This window comes from Rhipicephalus microplus, chromosome 5, assembly GCF_043290135.1.
Source record: "Rhipicephalus microplus isolate Deutch F79 chromosome 5, USDA_Rmic, whole genome shotgun sequence".
NCBI classification, from domain to species: Eukaryota; Metazoa; Arthropoda; class Arachnida; order Ixodida; family Ixodidae; genus Rhipicephalus; species Rhipicephalus microplus.
In genome coordinates, this window is record NC_134704.1 from 58253385 (window position 1) to 58275678 (window position 22294).

Sequence of the window (22294 nt, forward strand, 5' to 3'; positions counted from 1 at the left end):
TGATCGAAATAACTAAATTCCCGCAGGCAGTGCTAAGATCATGTACAGCATCAATAACACAGAGAAGATATGATTTTTCGAAACGTATTCAAGTTGGCAATCTAAACATCACATGCGCAAAGCAGAGACTGCGCGGGGAAGTGTGCCACTCCATAAACGCGCTCCAGGAACGTCACACGCCCATCGAGGATCGGGGTGAAGGCTGCTGGGCGGATATGCAGCGAATGAAGGCGAAGGAGGAGAAGGAAACCCTTCTACTGAGGCGGCTAAGAAACAAAGCGAGGAGGAAACTGCTTGCCGAGTCGTAATGGTCTGAACGAACCCTTCCTCCGCGATCCCCGCGAGACGTTATGCATCGCTCATTGTATTTTCTTTATTCCTGATCGACATTTCCTTTCGTTTTCTCCCTTGCTCAATTGCTCGCAGTGACTCGTTGGTCGCTCTCCTGTTTGCGCACGTGATTTCACAATTTCATTTCTCGTGTCGGTGATTCGCTCAGCATTCTCCAAGGGCAGCCCCGTGGCCTCCAACGCGAACCACGTTTCGTAGTCAAACTAAGAAACGATAAAAACAGAAAAATATGAAGGGTGAAGAAGTCGCGAAGGAACAGGGCGAGAGTGATTACACGCGAGACTGGACGGTGGGTCACGAGGCTCAACCCTACCATCAAGTCGCCCAGCGGTCTGCGAAATTAACCGTCTGTTCCCGGTAACCCCCCTTCCATTCTTATTGCCCTTTCTGTATCGCTTGACTCTGTCGGGGCTTTTGTTTACACGCCTGTGTTTCTGCGCTGTGGCCAAGCAGCGACACGTGTGCGCACACAATGGTATCACTACTGGACGGGTTTGTGAGAGCGCCGGCTTTTGAAATAAACCGCAGTAACCGAGGCTGACTAACCGCGCGCGAGTGGTTTCGTGCTGTGGACTTTCACCCGTAACTAAGCTACCCTCGGCTTTCTTTATATTTAATGGTCTGCAAACGCTGTTCACGCTAAGCTAGCCTTGTGTGCACTTACAGCGCTTAGGCAGTCGTTAAGAGCGGTATTCTATGGCGCGTCATAGAAGTTATTACGTGCAGCTAGCCGCTCCGAACTGCGGAGTTCGTTGTTCTTGTCCTTGTACGCCTATTAACTATGACGCACACCCACTGTGGTGGATCGGCCAAAAATCGAGCGTTTTTATGAAATAGTATGAAGCTTTAGAATATTGGAGGTTATAGAATTATTACTATCCGTTTGTTGGCCCCCTTTATTCTGGCAAAACCCCAAAACCCACCACACAGGATCGGCCATGAAACGAGTGGTGCCTTGCTACATAAAAGAATTTGTTCATAATTTAAAAATTGTAAGTAATAGATAGTTTTGAAACCATTTCTTGGATCATTTCCCAATAAAAAGCAAAAAAATAAGACTAATGTTTTTAATGAACATGTTTGATCTTGATAACATTTATTTAAAATATTACTGATTACATCGGAAGTTGTGAGACTCTATCTCTTCTTTTCCTCCTTGTTTTTATGTACATGAAAAACATATGGGAAGACAAGCTACGTTAGAGCCGCATACTCCAGCCTTATTAGAAGCATTGAATAACACACAATAACAAGAAAAATTAGGAAGATAACCGAATAAGAAAATGTAAATAATCTGCTGCACGTTGTTGTTGTTGTTGTTGTTGTTGTTGTTGTTGTTGTTGTTGTTGTTGTTGTTGTTGTTGTTGTTGTTGTTGTTGTTGTTGTTGTTGTTGTTGTTGTTGTATAGCAGTCTTTGACGACTAACTAATCGCGTATTCATTAATCGTGACTTCGTCACCCCATCGGCAAGAATACAAAAGAATAAGACCAGATGAAACCAAAATGATGGTCCAGAAGTTCGGCACATCAAGCTTTTGTCTGCCAGTACAAGCCCAGGCAAACCAGTCCAGAACATACATTACGCTTCGCCACGGTGATCTAGTGGCTCAGGTAGTCAGCTACTAACCCGCAGGTCGCGGGATTGAATCCCGGCAGCGGTGGCTGCATTTTCGATGGAGGCGAGAATGCTGTAGGCCCGTGTACTCAGATTGTACTCAGATTTGGGTGCACTATAGAGAACCCCTCGGTGGTCGAAATTTCCTGAGCCCTCCACTACGGCGTCTCTAATAATACTATGGTGGTTTTGGGACGTTAAACCCCAGATATCAATCAATCCATCAATCAATCAATCAACTAATCAATCAGAATATACATCACACAACCACACGCATGCATGATTATTCATGTACATTAATAAAAATAGAACTACCATGAAATTGGTCGTTAATAAAAAGAGATTAGTAAAAAGGACACAAACAGTTGTTCGTGTAATTAACGGCACAACAACATTCACACGCGCTGGGAGCCTATTGCTACTAACGTAAGTCACACTGAACTTACCGTACCAAATACTTGAACTAATAGCACAATAGCTTAATTAGATAAAGTTTCCTGAAGCATATATACTTCCATGCTGCGCAAACCTTCAAGTAACGTGTCGCTCAGGAGTAAATAAGTGGTAAATATATATACGGTACTCCCGAAAGCAAACGGGACATCAAAGTTTTTTTATATAAAAGCTCGTATCAGTGGCGTAAGCAGAATTTTTTAGGGTCGAAGCTTTTTATAGTGGCACCTGTTCATCCCTCGTAGCCGTCGTAGTGTGTAACAATTGTTACATTTTTACCTCCAAGGTGATGTCAGTGGAAGATTTCTTCTGTGCATTGTTGAACAATAAAAAATAGTGCTCAATGTACATGCCAGTGGCTGCTAATGGGAAATGAGAGACAGGAGAATTCGGCTTTTAGTTAACGCGCACGCTGCGATGCACATTAGCAGCCATGGACATGCACATTGAGCACTATCTGACAAGAAAGGGTTGCTACGTTATACTCGCCGGGCGTAACCTCCTTGGTTTTAGAAAGGTTCAGCGAGCGTTGGGCCGCAGTGCCATGAATACAGTGAACTAGTATTACCATGAACTCGAGGTGGTTTAAGGTGGGAAGAAGACACGAAGCGCAAGCCGTAAGAAAGTGTGTGTGTGCCACGTCTCGTTTAGTCCTTGAAATGTCCGCTGGATGGCGGTGCTTCTATATGGGGAATATATGATGAAAAGATTCGAGATGGTGGTACTTGGAGTGTTGAATAGATGGACGAACGGACACCCAGACAGATGCATGGATGGACGCATGAACGGACGCAGGGGTGGATGCATAGACGAACGCAGGGATGGACGCACGAACAGACGCACGCACGGACGGGCGGATAGACGCATGTACGGTTACACAGAAGGACTGCATGAACGGACGGAATCAAGAACAAATGGACGGACAAATGCTTCGCCCCACTCTCCATCATTCACTCCGTGAATTTGCTGTCATTTTTTTTTCTTTAAGATAGAGGGGGGGGGGGCGCACACCATTGTTACGACACGGTGTCCGGGCAGGTTAGTATGGTCCAGTGCCATTTTGTGCTCTGCATTATATGGGGAAGATTACCACTATCCTCAAGAGGAAGGTATATAACAGCTGCATCTTACCGGTACTTACCTATGGAGCAGGAACCTGGAGGCTTACAAAAGAGGTTCCACCTAACTTGAGTACTCAAATGAAAGAGAAAACTTAAGGAAGAAACTAGCAAGCTTGAACAGAGTCCCTCACATTAATGAAATTACTTGAACCATGGCCTGAGATGCATCTTTAGGAAAGGGCGAATATCTTCCTGACAGACTTCTTTGTGGAGACTCGACTGAATAAGCGCTTGTGATATACAGCTAGGCACTGAGATATACGGAATGATGTGTTAGTACATATACTGTCAGAAGAAACATAAAGGTGGATGTGTGAATGTTTTATGACAATGTGAACTGCTGCAAGAAAACTGTACATTTACTTGCTACTTCAACTTGTATCGCTGCGCTATTTTTTTATAATTGTTCATTATGGGTACCGTTCATTCTTATTTTTCTCGCAGCAAAACCCGTTGATATGAAGTAGCCGAGATAATATGGACCTCAACTATATTACCTCAGCCGTATTACCAGGCCCGTGCCTGCATAGTGTGCCAGCTCCTGGCTACGCAACTGACTGGTGTGCACAATGTTTAGACATAACAGTGACGAATATGGCCTCTAAGGGTATTATTAACACTGATCTACGCGTTTGAATCAAAATTAAGCCGATATCATCCATACTGAAGATGGTTGAAACGAATATACGTGTTTCTGTTCGCTCTAAAATGTCCCCGTTTCAGTTAGTATTGTATCATAACAAGCCAATTCAAAAGCCCATTTCCTCTGAACAGCGTTGAAGTAACTGTAAATCAGTGGGGCTTCATTCAGATGTAACAAATGTGCTCTTGAGGAGCCGATTTTGAATAATCTGCAAGCCGTTTAACGGGGACGGTTGCCACTAAACACAGAGGCCGACATAGCAATATTTTGCGTTTACTCACACGAGATAACAAGCCAATATACGCTTCATGTGGCCAAAACGGATAGCGTTGTGTTAACGCTATGCCGATGGTGAATATTCTTCTACGTCAATAGACGGCATAGAGAAGAAAGCAGACAAGGCACCTCTAGTAGCGGCACAGTTGGTACTTCACCAGCTTCATGTAATGCATAATGAAAAACGAAGATAGATACAGACGGATCATGCACTGAAGAAGCGTCAGCCTGTGCGGTCTTTATACCCGAAATTCAGAAAAAGAAGACGTACAAGTTATTGCACAAATCTTCATCGATGACAGCAGAATTTGTGGCTATCTTTGAAGCAGTCAAGCTTATCTGCAAGAATCCTGAGCCACGAAAATGGGTGATATGCACTGATAGCAAACCTGCTCTTCAGCTAATCAGAAATGTGAGATCATCTTACAAAAATGGTGAAATAGCACAATATATTGCAGAAACTGTGGAATATGCCTCATCGCAGAGTCACAAAATCGTATTCCAATGGATACCCAGCCAAATTAGAATAAAGGTAAATGAAGAGGCTGATAGCCTCGCGAAGAAAGCATTGAAGGAAGGACGGGATTGCGCAATCCGTATGTCTGGGGCGGATATTCGACATTTTATATCGCAAGGAGCTAACCATTGTTCGATGGAGAAGTGGTTTGAGAGCCCTAAATCAAAGGAAACGCTACTTTATGAAGTTGATCCACACATAAAATTTTCCATACATACAGACCTTCCACGACACCTAGAGACATCAATCCACCGTCTTCGATTAGAAGTAGCTCACACAAACAGCTTCCTACACAAGATACATCGATCCAACTCACCGGAATGCCATTGTGGTCATGCAGAAGAAAACGTTCGCCATATTCTTTTGGAGTCCGTTAAATACGCGAATGAAAGAGAAAAATTAAAGAACAAAGTAGCAAGTTTGAACAGACGGCCCCTCACAATAAAGAAACTACTTGGACCATGGCCTGAGACGCATCTCCAGAAAAAGGCAATAATCTTCTTGACAGACTTTTTAGAGCAGACCGGACTGGACAAGCGCCCATGATAGACAGCCAGAGATGGATATGTATAAAATGTGGTCTTGTACATACGGACAGTAGGATAGTAAGGTGTGCGTGTAAATAGTTTATGACTGTGTGAACTGCGCGAAGAAAACTGTGTATTGGCATGATATTTGAACTGGTTTCAGTGTGCTATTACGTTTTTTTTTTTTCGTATTGTTAATTTTAGGGTACCGTTCTGTATTATTATTTTATTTTTCGCTGCAGAACTTTGTGATATGGAGTAGCCGAGGCAATGGGCACCTCAACCTCTCCGCAGCAAAACAGTTAAAACAGAACAGAATAGGTTTCGACTTGTTTGCAGTTCCTGCGGAGCGATGCGTGACTGCGTACTTGTGCAACAGCGGGTGAGATTCTGGAAAGCGCGCACTTCCGGATTCTACCTCCTCGCGGAACGACGGTAACATTATTTACGCTGTCACGAAATGTACTTGAAGCTTAGGAGGCAAGGTGTGGAGGAGGCAAAGTAGCAGATGATTGAACGTCGCAAATCAATATACAGTTCATAAGGAATTTGACGGGATTAAATTGTATACTTAAGGACTTGCGTTTCCCGTGTTTTTGACACAACAATAATGAGATCTAACAGACAAATATGCCAAGGAGAGTATAGAGAAAGTTACTAGGCTGAATTGTATTGTAAATATGGAGAAATAAAAGTGGGTTAAAAGATAACGTGCCGTGGGCAGGAGCCGAACCTGCGACGTTCGAACAACGCGATGCTCTACCAACTGAACTACCACGGCAGTCACCCCCCCCCCCCCAGCCTATTGATTGGGTATATATGTGAATTTAAACGTGGGATTGTCAGTCAGCGCCACCAGTAGCCATGGCGGCGAGTGTGATTGACATAGAAACTGAGTGGACATTTTTTTAGCATAATGGCCAGTGCTCATAACTCCATGACTCCAATCACCAAAATATATTACGAATGTTGTAGTACATTATTTGAATATTGCACGTACGAGTCATAAAAAATTCGGAAATTTATTAAAATAAGGTTCCTCCTGTATACATGGAAAAAACGTTCAGAGAATTCAGCCATTGGAAATATGTCCAAGGAATACAATGTCAGTGTATCTGGCCGTCAAAATTAAACGTATACTAGCCATATGTTAGACATAACAAGCTGCACCTGAATTCTAATGAACACGCGTGCAGTACGAAACTACATACAGTAGATCTAGTCAGGTGACATGTTGAGACGCTCTGTTGGAGTGCACTACCCATCGGGATCGACGAATATTATTCGCCAGAACTCTTACGCCATTATACACACGTAGAGAATAAGGGCTTGAAGCCAACCGGGAAATATTGCCTTAAAAAATGCACAGACGATGCGTAATCGTAAAGCTGCATACTTACTTTTACAATATTTTTTAAATATTAGAACTGAGTCACTTTTTTGTTGATATTTTCTATATTAGTTAAACGGGCACCGAGTGACAATCTTTACTGTCTTCCAGGCCATTTTGTGTAGCAATGCTGTAAGTTGTCTGAAATCGCTGACAAAAATGAAGATGCAGTTAGCAGGTAAAGCTAAAGGTTGTAAGTGATAGAGGGAATATTAAGATGTGTCACAGTTATATTAGGGTATATAATGAGTACAAATTAGTGCAAACAGCAAATAAATCTCAGGAACCCATCGGACGGCACTCGTAGAGGTGCCTGATGAATCAGCTCTCAACAACGAGCTTTTTCCTGTGTGTCTTATGGCAATACGTGCAACACAAACGCCGAAAACGTATACAAAACGATGAAACCAGTGTGATAGACACAATCAGAGCACTAAGCCTTGCAGTAGGGTCATTCTCCTCGCGGCTTTTTAAAACAAGCGTAATCGGCAACGCCCCTTCGCATTTCCGTAAGAATGCCTGTTATAAGATGAATGAATGGTCGTTATTACACCGCACGCTGTTTCGTATGGCCTTGCTGGGTATCGGGCGATTGGCTCGCACAAACGACAGTGCGGCACGCATAATCCGTTATCAACCTGCCGGAAGGTCATCTACCTCACGTTGTCGAAACGTAACAATCTGACACGAAATCTCTGACCAGCCGGAGGTGCTTGGAACGTTCAATAATGGGAGAGCTGTACGCCACAACAGCTCCCGCCACGCGGCTTGACTTCAATCACAATGAAGACGAAAGCGTCTTTCGCCAAGACGGCAACAACGAAAGCAAGAAGGGGAGTTTCACTTCGCTCGTAAAGTCCCTATCGTTCGCGAATTACAGACAGTATAGCAACGATGGTAGTGGACCCTTGTGACGTTTTTCTCAACTATATATAGTGCGGTCGAAAAATTTCCAACGAGCATTCTTAGTGATGGAATGGCATTACAGGCATGACACTTGTCATGAAGTTCGAATAAATCCGATCAAGGAAACGTCATTGATGGCCAATTAAGGGCCAGAACATTTTATTTTGCTAACTTGCAGAATTGTGAGGGCAACATGAAAATAAAAGAAGAGCGTACAGAAGAGCGCCTTGATTTATGAAAGAATCACGCTAACAATTCAACATCTTCTCATACAACACAAATATTATTAAAATCCAGTACTAGCAGGTCTATTTATCACTCACGCCATGCTTGTATTTGCCCTCTATTAGCAGTGAAGACGACGTTGCATGGCTCGATTGCGGAAGCAATAAAGTTTTATATTGATATAGTCGCAACGAATCACGCATGCCCCACTCACTCGCCCTCATTTCAGCCGGAGGTTTAACAAGAAGCAAGCAGCGAACAAGCCTCCACGCACGCCGTAAACTTTCAACCAGCTCTGTACTTTCTAAGTCGGAAGCCATAAGGCTCCTTGATACGTCTCGTTCGGACGATCTTCCGGCATGCAGACTCGGATCGAGCAAGCGTATACGAACGTCCGCTCATCGTTTCCGCTTGTTCGCCAGCTAGATTCGTATTCGAGGACAGTGACACGTACTCCCCGGCCTCTTCACGCATGCAACAGTAATCTCGAGGGTCCCGCATGTCCATTCAAAGACAACGCAGGCACGCACTCGACACCGACACGTAACGAAGAGGTCGCAGTCTCTCATTGTCTTCTGCATATGTATTACCGGCGTGCGCCGGCAGCCTAGCCGAATGGAACTCCCAATTCTTCTTTTCGAGAACAAAGGCGCGGCTGCATAATCACATGGTCAATGGTATTCACTTTTTTTTTTTTGCTGCTCAAAGGTCGCGCCCCCTACTGTTACCTGAAGGGTGAGAAAGAAAAACCCGTGACAGAGTTACAGCTCGAAAGAAGGCGCCTCGACGCTGGTTTCTACGTAGATTTTGAGCACCGACGCGAGTCGCATAGAAGGCATGCGCGTCGTCTTAAACGTTGCCTTTCGGGTGAAGTATAAGCACCGTTTAGCACAGCTGCGGGCACATGACACTTTCTGTTGGTACATTCTGGAAGGATACTCCCTTGTCGTGCAATAACGTCAAACTTAAGTGTCCTCTTTTTTTTTTCTCTGTCTAACATTCGTTGCTACTTCAACACTACAAACTGGAGCGACGGGTGTACCCTCCACCCCATCGGAAACTAACCAAAAAGGAAAACGTCATATTCAGACGCCTGCAAAACAAGCCGTACATACTTGAAATATTAATGCACCACCTCTATCCAACGACACATGACTACATATGCCCGTTCTGCAGCGTACCGGACACTCTGGCACACTTTCTCCTGGTATGTCAGTGCCATGCAAACCACGACATGCAACCGGAGCAATAGCAAGCACCTAGGACGAATGACGTCTACCTAATCGAAACGTGGGAGTTCAAGCTCGTCCTCGAGGACCTAGAAGACCAGCGACAACACGTCGCCAGGGCCATCATCACGGCCTTAAAAGAGGGGGAGGTGGGGTACTGGTGTCGCTCATGTGGGGACAAAAATGCTGGCGTGGATTGAGTGGGTTAGTGCAGCTTTCGCACCCCCTTTGCCATGGTTCCTTCTCCATGCTAACCTGTCTTTCATATATTTATGTTTATCTCAGTCTTGTGACATTTCCTGAGGTTCGCTCCAAGCTATCCCCACAGCTGCCACGAGAGCCATGTGAATGTTTGAGTATAATGTCAAACATGAAGTGACTTTTTAGTGTATAATATGAGCTCTATATATGGCGGGGCCCTTGGCTCTTCCTTATTCGCAGACGTCACTTGACAAAGGAGCTCAGTTTGTCTATTTTACGCTGGATGACGCTTAGAGAAAACGTGCCACCAAGGAAAACGAAGCAGTAATTCTCCCATTTCTCCAGTGTGTCCCGGGCCCACTCACAGTAACACACGGCTGCCAAATTCAAATTCAACGGTACATCAGTGATACGAGGAGATTACAATAAAAACCCGTTTTCTGTTACAGGCCCGTGGAGGTTTTTTAGGGGCGAAGCTCTTTAGGGCGTGGGCTGTGCGTCCCCTGTAGCCTGTATGTAGCCACCTCTAGTTTAGTTCTTGCAGTGTTCACTAGATGGCGGTACCGTTTCCTGTATGTAGCCACCTCTAGTTTAGTTCTTGCAGTGTTCACTAGATGGCGGTACCGTCTCCTGTATGTAGCCACCTCTCGTTTAGTTCTTGTAGTGTTTACTAGATGGTGGTACTTGTAGCTGATGATAAAAAAAATGCAAGATGTTATAAACTAGAAAGCGGTACTTGTAGTTGATGAAAGACGCGAGATCTTATAAAATAGGAATGATGTCACATATGGCGCGTGTCATTGGTTGAAGGCAATCGTTCGATTTAGTGCGGCGACGTACGCTAGGGGGAGCGTTGTAATAAAATCCGTTCGCTGTGGGCGCGTGCTCGGAGTCGCCGGATGGATAAGGCTGCACAGCGGAGAGAGCGCAAGGCGGCAGCAGCGCGCGCTCGCAGACAGAATCCCGATGTGCGAGCGCGCGAGGCAAGGGACATCGCAAGCCATCCATCGTCTAAGAACAAATAAAAGTTGATTTGTGTATATACACACACAGCGTTTCTCACGTCTTTACATGATGATCGACTGGGCGAATTACACGGAAGATTCACAGTTTACCGATGAATCCCTCCGGAGCTTCGCCCATTCATCATCATTCACCCCGTGAATATGCCGTAATTTTTTTTTGATCGTGAACGGAGAAGGTGTTGTGTGGCCGCGTACGGCTGGCACAAGTCAGCGGTGGTCAGGCACAGCACAGCCGCGGCTGTACGCGGAGTGCGCACAACCGCGGTCAACCAAAGGAGCGCAGAGCTGACATGCAGACAAGAGCCGTCACGTGCGCCGTGCTTGAACATAAACACTTGCAGTGCACGAGGCAACGTCGTATGGATAGCAAAGCCCTATACTTAACGGGCGATGCATGGCTCGGCCAAGACACCGGTATTCCTAAAGCCTCTATATATACTTCGTAAGCATAGTTTTCCTCCCTTTCTTTCTTTCTTTTTTTTCTTTCTTTCTTTCTTTCTTTCTTTCCTTCTTTCTCTCTTTCTTTTTTTTCCTCCTTTCTTTCGTTCTTTCTATCTCTCCCTTTCTTCCTTTTTTCTTCTTTCTTCATTTTCTTTCTTTTTCTCTTCCTTTCTTTCTTCCTTTTCTTTCTTTCTTCCTTTCTTTCTTTCTGCACAGTGCCAACTATACGATTTCCAACGTCACTGCATCACCGCGATTGCAGATTAATGCCAGTGTTGGTCTCAGGCACCCTCAATTACAGCCTGGGCATGTCATCTCTCGCTCGCATGCGGTGTTCATACTGCGCGTTTTCGCTTTTTCTCGGCCTCAACTCGATTCTGATACGCGCTTCATAACGCCACTGCGGAATACCTTGGGACGTATAGATACCATTGACCTATACAGGAGCCGATGAGGAAGAGTATAATGGTATAACTATGAGCACACGTCTTCATCATCGACTGCACTTTATTTCCTTTTATGTCGTCTATCAAGCCATTCCGAATCGTACAGAATGGAAAGCGAGAATCGACACGGACAGACCGCGGAAGCGGAAACGCGGCTTTAGGAACAAATGAAGCCGCTATGTATATCCGCATGCACCCTACACGCCAATCAAACTTTTTTGTGAGAACGGAAAAAGACTGAATAAGGAAAGGGTGTCCAGCGTTTCTTTCCCGCCGAACACGCCACACTTCGTAGTTAGACAAGCGATAAATCGAGATTAGCTGCGGGAGTTCTTCCTCGAGTTGACACGATTGAGGGGGCGCCAATGTTTTCGAGCAGCCGGGGGAAACGGTCGGAAAGCCGATAGAGCTGTCAGTACGAAATATGGTGGACGTGTTGCTTGGCCTTAATTCTTTTTTTTTCCTCCATTTCCTCGCCGTGGTGGTTCTGGCTTCACATTTAGGAAAGATCGAGGCGCGAGCGTCTGTCGTCGACATGGGCGTGAAACGTCTACGGGCCAGCTTCGGCGACCTGATTCAATGCTGCTGCTTAATTTAGGAAAGGGGTCCGGCAATACAGAGCGCAAAATGCCAACTAAGCCCATTGTTTGACACTCTAGTTATGACTCAACTAATTGTTATCACACGTTGATTCATCTCTACATTCGTTAGCGAACTAAATGATAAGAAAGTAAGCCGATAAATAAACGTTAGTGGGCCAAGAGACTCCGTGAAAGTTACCAATAAAAAAATTGCCGTTAAGAGTGGACAAACAGACAGACAGACAGACAGACAGACAGACAGACAGACAGACAGACAGACAGACAGACAGACAGACAGACAGACAGACAGACAGACAGACAGACAGACGAAAATTTTTTGCGTCGGAGGTCCCCAAGTTAGACTATCGTCTTTAACAAAACCTCATTTGATACTGGTACGTATAGGAGAAGAGCCGTGTGCACGGTCTCTGTTGGGAGGGGGGAGGGCAGTTTCAGTACAAGTTTAGTCTCCACACCCCCCCTCTCTCCGCTAGTCTGAGAGAAAACGAGCCCCGCCATGGATGTAAAAATCAAAATGACGTGATATTGTGCTTCTCACAACAGCCTGCAATTGGTCCCCGGCTTTCCGGGGGAATCGATCTGAAGCGCTACATCAGGAGTTTTCATTGTCCCCTATCGTCAAAATAGCACGCGTAACGATAAACCTGCGCATCAAAAACTTGCCTCAAAACACCGACTCAGTAAAGTAATGGCGCGAAATCGGCTACACCCTCCACACAATTAGCAGGAAAAAAAAAGGGGGGGGGGGGGGGGGAGTCAACCACCTCTGCCCACTACCTCCCAGCGCGCGCCTAAATGTCGGAGGCAGAAATGCTGTAACACGCCCGTGCGTATACGTGTTGCGCAGACCCATTGGCTGTAAGCATGGTGTGAGCAACAACAATGCAAGCGTTGCATAACCTTTGCGAGAGCAGCGAACACCGACAGTGCGTATACATCCCCTGCACGCACGACACGACCGATGGTGATGGATAGGCGACGCCACATGCATACGCAAGCCGCCGCATGGAGGACCAAAAGTTCAGGGCGAACAGGGCAAGAACTACGCGCCGACGCCCAGAAATCTCGCTCAGCGTATGTACGCAAGCCAACCGCCTGCAGTGGGTACCCGTTAAACTCGCGAAGTGTGTATGATAGTTACGTGCAGCGCCGGGAACCAGCCCATTGAGAACGTATAAAGCGAAATCTCCGTTTGGTCGTACGTGGCCCAAGCGTGGTTGAACACCATGTCGTTATCGTGACCATGCCCAATGTTGCAAGTGCTCGTGTTGTCCCTTCCTTCCAATGCGCCCGCGTTGTTGTGATTGGTGTACTTTCTTAGGGAATCGTTAATATTTGCAGTGAGGGCCAAATGCTTAGACACGACGAAACTCAACAAAGAGCAGAATGTTGCCCCTGCTTCCGCAGGCCGTCCCGAATTTCTGTTTCCACCTAGCTCTAAAACGGACTTACAACATTTGCTGCGCATACACTTCAACCGGACCCAGTCGTATATTGCTGAAAAACGCAATGTTTTATCCGACTTACAGTGGTCTCTAAACCCCTTGCGAACTGTATCACTTCAACACGCTCATCAATGTGTCGTTGTGAGGTATAGGATCTTGATGGGTGAAATGGGGCATACTATTACAAACGCTCTGACAATTCGATATAGGCGATTCGCGTTTCGATAACTTCATAAAGGCAGTCGCCTCAATATCAGCTTCGATGCGTAAATATTTCTCGATTTCGTATAAGACATAAATTTAAGGCACTTGTGAGCGGAAATCAGGTTCCCAAGTCTCGCGCTCCCCTGCTCAGTTATACGGGAAACTTCCTAAACGCTGGCAAAACCACACTGTTTTTTTTTTTTTTTTTCGCGAAGGTGCTGGCATCCGTGGCGCTGCACTGAACTTTAGAGACACGGTGCATGCGGGCGCCAAGTGCGTGTGTCACGAATACTCCGCATACTAAATTGGAGCTGACGGCACGCGCAACGGGAGTCAGTGGGAAAGCGGCGTGCCACGCGTACGAAACGCGATAAAACGAGGTGGCGTGGAACTCTATACGCCTTCGTTGCTATCGTCTTCGGGAGTGTCTTTAAATCCACGCACTCAGAGATATGAAAACGATAACAGATCTCCGAATTGTCGGCTGTATGAAAGTCGATTCAGTGGGAGGCGAAGTCGCGTACGACAGACGCAAACGCAATCATGGCACGGGATCTAATGAATACGTTGAGGTTGATGGTTCGGTGTACGTCTGAGTACGTTTGCTGTTCGGTAGTATACACACTGCACGTAGAAAGGTTGGTCCTCGATGACTCTATCAGAAGAAGGAAAAATGAATACATTGGCAGTCTCGAATGAAATTTTGTGTACTTTATTTTAAGGATTACCTCTTTGTTTAGAGATTTTTTGCGGATACTTTACTATTTTGTCAGTAAATTGATACAAGTCTCCAAAACGAGCGTGTTACGCAAGTGCGTCATATCAGTTACTGATAACATAAGAGCGAAACATGAGATAGCTTTCCCCTATTTGTTCCTAACACACGTGGTCAACTATATTATTGACAAAAACACACAAGACAGCCGTGCATTTTATATTTTCTTACCCCACTGCGGATTCAATTCTCCGAACATTTATCACACGCCGTCAAACGATTTCGCGAAAGAACCACCCTCTAAGTGGCTTGCTTGTTGCATACTATTCATGCTTGATTTTATTCATTTTCAGCGACTCGCTTCGTAAAAGACCAGATACAAATACACAACACGTATTTGATCCATATCCTTGAGCGGATCACTACATATCGTGATGCAAGGGACCCCGCCGCCGTGGTCTATGGTACTCAGCTGCTGATTCGCAGGTCACGGGACCGAATCCCGGCTGCGGCGGCTGCATTTTCGATAAAGGCGAAAATGCTGTAGTCCCGTGTGCTCAGATTTGGGTGCACGTTAAAGAACTCCAGGTGGTCAAAATTTTCGGAGCCCTCCACTACGGCGTCTCTCGTAATCATATGGTGGTTTTGGGAGGTTAAACCCCACATATCAATCAATCATGATGCAAGGGAGGCATACGTGACTTCCAGCGCCAACGAAGGCTGAGGAACCTGTAGCAAGAGGACAACTATAGTCTATCTACTAATGGTCGGAGTGCTTTGAAGCATGATTGGCATGTTTATTTCTTTTCAACGCCTTGTCAAATAGCAAAGTCGTGGTTTGCATGGATCCTATATATCGGTTTTCACCCAAATCCAAGCTGACTTACCGAGTTACAGTCGCAGCTATTTCACATTAGTTTCACAATATATACCCCGATGCTTTGACCGGCTTTCGACGTGGACGGTCTTCCATAGACAATGTTGTCTATGTTGTCACGTCTGTACAACAGCAGAAAAGCCTGAAGAGATTATTAGCGCCACTTTTCTTGGATATTAAGGCTGCATATGACAACGTGCTACCTCAAACCATCCTGGACGCCTTGGCCAGCATTAGATTCGGAGGCCGCGTTTACCAATGGATCTACAGCTATTTGAAGGACAGAACATTCTTCGTTCAGACAGAAGATGGTGCAACAAGGCACCATTATACTTACCGCGGCGTACCTCAAGGTGCGGTCCTAAGCCCCATACTTTTCAACCTTGCGCTCATCGGCCTCGTTGACGTCCTGCCACACTCCGTACATCTGTCGATATACGCGGACGACATCTGCATCTGGGCATCAGGGGTCACGCGTCTACACGTACGAGCCAGGCTTCAGACAGCGGCTACACTGACGTCAAACTACCTTCAAGGACGAGGACTGGAACTGTCATCTGAGAAACGCTCACTGGTTGCGTTTACGCGCAAGACAATGACGCCATACCGCAGCAGATTTAATGGACACACGATCAGCTATCAAAAAACCCATCGTTTCCTGGGAGTAATAATAGATCGTGACTTGTCTTGGAGCCCTCATATCGCTCACATGAAGAAGAAACTGACCATGATCACCTACGTCCTAAGGTTTCTTGCAGGAAAATCATGGGGTGCATCAGCACGAGCCATGCTTTAACTGTATGCTGCACTCTTTCTTGGCTTCATGCGCTACAGCCTACCTGTGCTTGACAGGGCCCGCATGACAAACGTACGCGTCCTCCAGTCATTACAAGCTCAAGCACTGAGAAAATGCCTCGGGCTTCCTAGATGCGCATCCTCAGCAGCGACTGTCGCAATCGCTCATGAACACCGTATCACAACCTACATTCGTGTCGATGCTTTATTAACGCACATAAGACATGCCACCCGGATTCAATCACATCACCTCGCCTCCCTTCCAACTTCCAGGCCACGCTCTGCGTTCTGCTCTATTATTGCCCCACATCGCACGGTGTTTCCTACGAACTTCACGCACGCAGCAAGACCGTCGTTACCATTGGGGTGTCTACATCCACTGGAAGCCCTGATACCCATCCTCGGAATGAAAAAGAAAAAATATGGTCAAACTTGGCCCTAAAACAAACAACATTACTGTTTCTGCATGAGAAACACAGTGGACGCATTCACATTTACACGGATGGGTCGGTCCCTTCAACAAGTTCAACAGGCGCAGTGGTAATTCCGGAGAAATCCATCACGATAAAGTTCAGGACCTCACATCTGACATCATCCACGGCGGCAGAACTCGCCACCATTCGTGCCGGTCTGGAGTTCCTACTTGAAGATCCGCAGCAGAAATGGTCAATCTTCTCCGACTCCAAAGCAGCCCTCCGGGGCATTGCCTCGCCATATCGTCATAGACCAAACGAACAACTAATTGCTGAAATACGACTGCTTCATCACCGGGCTATAGAGAAACAACATCACATAGCGTATCAATGGATACCAGGCCACTGCAGCATTGATGGAAACGACCGTGCAGATGAAGCAGCCCGATCTGCTCATGATGATGCCCCTTGTGCAGCTATACCATTATCAAGAACGGACGCCGCAGCAAGGCTTCGATCACTTGCACGACAACTGACACTCGCTCAGTGGAATTCGCCGGCATTCACCAAGGTCCGCCTTCATAATTTGCACCCATACCTACAGCTCCGTCTTCCGTCAGGAATAACCAGAGCTGAGGAGACACTTTTGTGCTGTCTGTGGATTGGGGTGGCCTTTATGAATGCTTATTCGTTTCGAATCGGAATAGCCAGCAGCCCGACGTGTGACAACTGTGGCTGCGTAGAGACTATCTCCCATCTTCTCTGCGAGTGTCCTCGCTTGAGTGCGCCAAGAAAAGAACTATCTATAGCTTTAGATAGACTAGACAATCACCAATTATCGGAAGAAAGGGTATTAGAACACTGGCCGCGACCGTCCTCTGCACGCAAGCCATTGAGAGCATTGTTGCGCTTTCTGCGGGAAAGTGGTCTTAGAGCCAGACTTTAAGCAGCGTCGTGGATCGTCTGATGACCTTTTCCCCTTTTTTTTTAACGTCTCTTGTCTCTGAACTTTTATACCCCTTACCCCCTTCCCCAGTTCAGAGTAGCCAGCCGGTCTGAGAACTGGCTAACCTCCCTGTCCTTCCTCTTTCAATCCTCCTTCTCCTCCTCACATTCGTTTGCTTTGTAGAAATGACGACGTGGTTGGAAAAACTAAAATATGTAAATTTTTTTTTCTCGCTTATGCTATATACGTGGATACTTTTGCAAATCCTTGAGTGACCCCGCCTCCTCTCACTAGTTCGCTCATTCCAACAGCGAAGATGTTTAGTGAAATTGATCTTTGTTTACTACGTATCAAGAGACATCATCATCATTTTAAATGCATATGTGCTACAGGAAATACGTAAATCCCACTGGTCCACTAAAATGAAGTAAGGAACCGTTGGCCTATCAACTGGCAACAAAGCGAAAGCGATGAGCCGGAGGCGCGCGAGTACGTACGACGAGAAAATACAACAGGGAACGGGAAAGGCAACGGTGGCTCCGAGATGTCAAGGTGATATAAGGTCTACGTAAACAGCTACGTTCCCGCCACGTGTCTGTAATTGTCTGTGCTTCAACTCGAACCTCTCTGCGCTGAGAATCAACGAAGGAACAACTTAACATCACCTAGCTAAAGGCTATGGGATGGCCTATATAGAAACAACCTGCGTCCGCCGTCCTCTATTTAAGGCCCAGGAACGACCTACAAGCAACCACATCAGTGTTTTCAATCGACTAGTTTCCCCGTTTCAAGCTTTGTGCGGCTAAGCGCGCTCCACTGCACTCCAGTTCTCCAGTGCTTTGCTCAACAGGCCCTACCAAGCAAGCTCGTGTGCTGTTTACCCGATACTGCATACTATATACTCCTATGTCGTCGCTTATCGCGAAGGACTGCTGCCGGATGACGTAAAGCAACGATAATACTGAGGCGTTTTGCGGTGGCATTAGCGTCGTCTAGTCGATCACCCGTCAACGTTCAGTATCCGAGCTCTCCTTTTCGGGAAGTTGTGTTTTTCGAGCTACAACGTAGCTTGCCCTCGTTCCTCCCCTTTCTGCCACGGCTTTGCGGGGGCAGCGACATCGCACAATGAGACAAGTAATGCTCATTACTACGCAGAAGAATATGGAAAAACAAAAGGCTGTCCCTAACGACGTGCAAGACACACGTTTGTCTTCAGAAGAAAGTGTAAACTATTCAGAATATACTCTACGAGGGGACAGTGTGTGCTCTGCTATCTTACAGTATAGTCGCCCTGCCGTGGTAGTCTATAGGGGCTAAGGTTCTCGGCTGCTGATCCGCAAGTCGCGGGAACGAATCCTGGCTGCAGCGGCTGCATTTTCGATGGAAGTGAATATGCTGTAGGCCCCTGTGCACAGATTTAAGTGCACGTTAAAGAACGCCAGGTTGTCGAAATTTATGGAGCCCTCCACTACAGCATCTCTCATAACTACATGGTACGTGGCTTCGACACGTTCAATGCCACATATCAATCATCAATTGTCTTACAGTAGTTTGTTGTCCCACGTTCCAGCCCACTAAGAAATAAAAGAGATAAGCTGGGAATGCGCGAAACATGTAGCGGTGAGTGTTTCAGCCCCAATAACGCGAAACCTGAGAAGAGGTCAAGCATGCAGTGTTTTGAGAGACATTTCTTTCATGAGTAGCGGTGCCAAGACTGAAACCCAAGAATGAAACCTGACATGCATTGTGAAGGGTGTTTTTGCGCCCACTAATGTCGAAACATTGCGTCAGAATTCAGCGTGCGCTAAGCTTCTTTTTCTTCTTCTTCTTCTTCTTCTTCTTCTTCTTCTTCTTCTTCTTCTTCTTCTTCTTCTTCTTCTTCTTCTTCTTCTTCTTCTTCTTCTTCTTCTCCTTCTTCTTCTTCTTCTTCTTCTTCTTCTTCTCCTTCTTCTTCTTCTTCTTCTTCTTCCATACATGCCCGGTCTGAGTGCCCTATGACACGTAAGGAAGGGCATTTCCGATTCGCTAACGTCGTCGCCTGTTTGTTGGGCTACCTTGCCTTCTTGATTTCTAGCGGCTGGGCGGCATAGCGCACGGTCCACCCTCTGTGGCGTGTACCCATTTTAATGACGGACCATGACTACATCAGACGGCGTGGCCGTAGGAGACGCCGACAGACGTAGCCACTAAGTTGCTTCGCACCTAGAACGCAAACTTAAAAGAGAAAACGTAACCATATAAAAGACGCATGTTGCTTAAGACTCGACGAGTGAAAGTACTGAGTTGCGTACTCTAGCATAGAAGAGAAGATGAATGTTTACGGGCGAAGCTACTAAGGGTCGTTCTCTCCTCTGTAGTAGTATTATTGTGTGGTATGTGGCGACCTCTAGTTTGTGAATTGCTCAAAAGATGGCGCTGTCTGTATATGTCCTTGGAGTTCAGTTTGGACTGGCACGGTGGATGGACGTGTTTTCTGAGCGCTCCTAATCGACTGCGCACATAAGTGGTTTTGCATGTTTTGAGCTTGCCTGTATAATTATTAAGGCAGCAGTTAAATTATTTGTGGCACTTATTACATTGTACGGCTTTTGGGGGATCAGTCACCAGGTATTTATGAGTTTGTGCTGCGTGTGTGTGTTTGTTTCTTTGTGTTTTTTTTCTTGCCATCCCATAGAGGAGGTGCACGTACATTGAACACGCAAATTTTTGTAGTAGAGCTTAGACTTTCTCTTTTTCGTAGGGCAGGGAACGAGTTTTGCAATTATTGAGTGAGGCAAGTTGTCACAGAACGAGCGCTAAACAAGAGCGCGCCGCCAAATCCTTGCGACAACGGGCGGCAGAAATGCCGCGAGGTAAAAAGAAAAGAAAAAGAAAGCAAACATCCAGGGCTCCCGGGCGCGCGCTCTCCCCGCAGAAGCACGGCTTCGCAGATGAACCTCCTCACCCCACAGCGGCGGCCGAGCAAGCCCGCGATTTTTCCAGAACGAACGGGGCGGGGTCAGACCGAGCTGAGTCATCCGACGCGGAGGGCAGACAAACCGACTCGCCTCTCCCCAGCCTTCGCTGCGTATCGCGCCGACGAAATGACGAGAAAGATCTGGAAAGTCGCGCGCAAGGTATTTAACCGAGCAGCCGAGACGAGAAATCAGGAGAAGACGGAACGTTAGCGCCGGAGCGCGTAGGAATTCCGCCGTGTAGTCGGCGAAGGTTCTGCCCGTAGTGACAGAACAGGAGGTGACGGAAGTTAACGCCAGAGCGCGTAGGAATTCCGCCGTGTAGTCGGCGAAGGTTCTGCCCGTAGCGACAGAACAGGAGGAGACGGAAGTGAGCGCCAGAGTGCGTAGAGAGTCCGCCGTGTAGTCGGCGAAGTTTTGGTCCGTAGGGACGGCTCGAGCTACAGGCAAGAGCGTGGGTCTACCGCTATCGAGCGAAGACGCGGGCAACAGCTGCGTGTGTGAAGCCGACGGGGTTCCGGCGAAGAAGTTGAAGTTTGAAGAGTGGCCTATTGAAGACGGGAGTTTTCCTGGAAGAGAAACTCCGGCGAGGTTTCCTGGAAGAGAGACTTCGAGAGCTGCGGAACGACAACAACGCTGGACTTTGAGTGAGTGATTCTCGGAAGAGTATCATTCAGACTTTTGTTCCAAGGACTTTGGACTGAATAGGTTTTATATCTCTTTAGTCTTTAAGTGTCTTGGTTGTTCAATGCATGCGACTGCATTGTAGTGCGTATTGTTGTCTGTGTCCGTTGTTTCAAGTGTGGTTGATTGTACTGTGTAGTACATTGTTTGTTTGGTGACGTATTGTATGTAACTATTGTGGAGTGTGCATACGTGTGTATTGCGTTTTGATCTGCCGTTAATGAGAATATAATTTTGTTTGTTTATCAACTCTCGGCTCTGTCTTGTTCTTTGGGCCACAGCCGGCGTCCGCTGGCGCACCAATAAGGACCACTTCTAAATTGTCCACGCTTTCGTGGTGCGGTTCGGGGGGCCGATACTTCGGCTCTTGGAATTAGCCCGGCGATCGCCTCCCTAATAACGGGACAGGTGTGACAATTAATCTGGCGTCCGCGATACAGGACCTTTTGGTGCACAGTGTGTCCAAAGTAGTAGGAAAGAGCCTCGAGTTGTTGATAGTGCTATCGGACCGATTTTGTGTGTTGTTCAGTGTTCTCGTTAACGAGTGCAGGGGAGTGTTCCGATAGACTGATTTAGGCAGATACTTTTTGCACGCGGCAAGGTTTTATTTGCGAGTTGCGAGACACCATGGATCTCGAAAAGTTAGTATCTCTTGGTGAGAAGATGGGTCTTTCTGGCGCCGAACTACGGAAGTGGGTAAGCCAGAAGGAGAAAGAGGCGGTGGAGAGAGAAAAGCTGGCAGCTGAAAGGGCGAGAGAAGAAAGAGAAGCAAAGGAGCGACAGCTGAAGGAAGAAAGAGAGCAGCAATTGAAGTTGGAGCTGGAGAGAGAGAAGTTGGCAGCCGAAAGGGCGAGAGAAGAAAGAGAAGCGAGGGAGCGCCAGCTGAAAGAAGAAAGAGAAGCGGAGATGGCTGAAAGGGAACGGCAGCGGCAGCACGAAATTGAACTCGAGCGGCTCCGTTTGCAACAGCGAAACGAAACTCCCGTCCAAGCTAGAGTTGAAAGCAGCGAACGGGAAGATCACGGCTTCCGCTTGAACCCAAGCAAGCTGCTCGTAGCGTTTGATGAAAGGAAGGACGACCTAGACGCGTACCTCCACAGATTTGAGACGATTGCGAGGAGCCAGAATTGGCCGGAACAGCAATGGGCAACTGCTTTGAGTACCTGCTTGAGTGGTGAAGCGCTCAGTGTGTACGGTAGGCTGACGCCGACCGATGCAGCCAACTACGCAAAGGTGAAAGCGGCTTTGTTGAAGCGATTTAGATTCACTGTGGAAGGATTCCGGGACAGGTTT

General features: G+C 46.7%; 1 protein-coding gene across 1 annotated transcript in view; it reads left to right on the top strand.

Moving 5' to 3' along the window:
* The first annotated feature begins 413 nt into the window (after nt 1–413).
* LOC119173852 (uncharacterized) overlaps nt 414–22294 on the top strand; it is a 96974-nt gene continuing 75093 nt past the window's right edge. Inside the window, exon 1 of the mRNA XM_075895533.1 lies at nt 414–708. The gene's annotated coding sequence lies outside the window, so the exon portion shown is untranslated. The remainder of the gene's footprint in view (nt 709–22294) is intronic.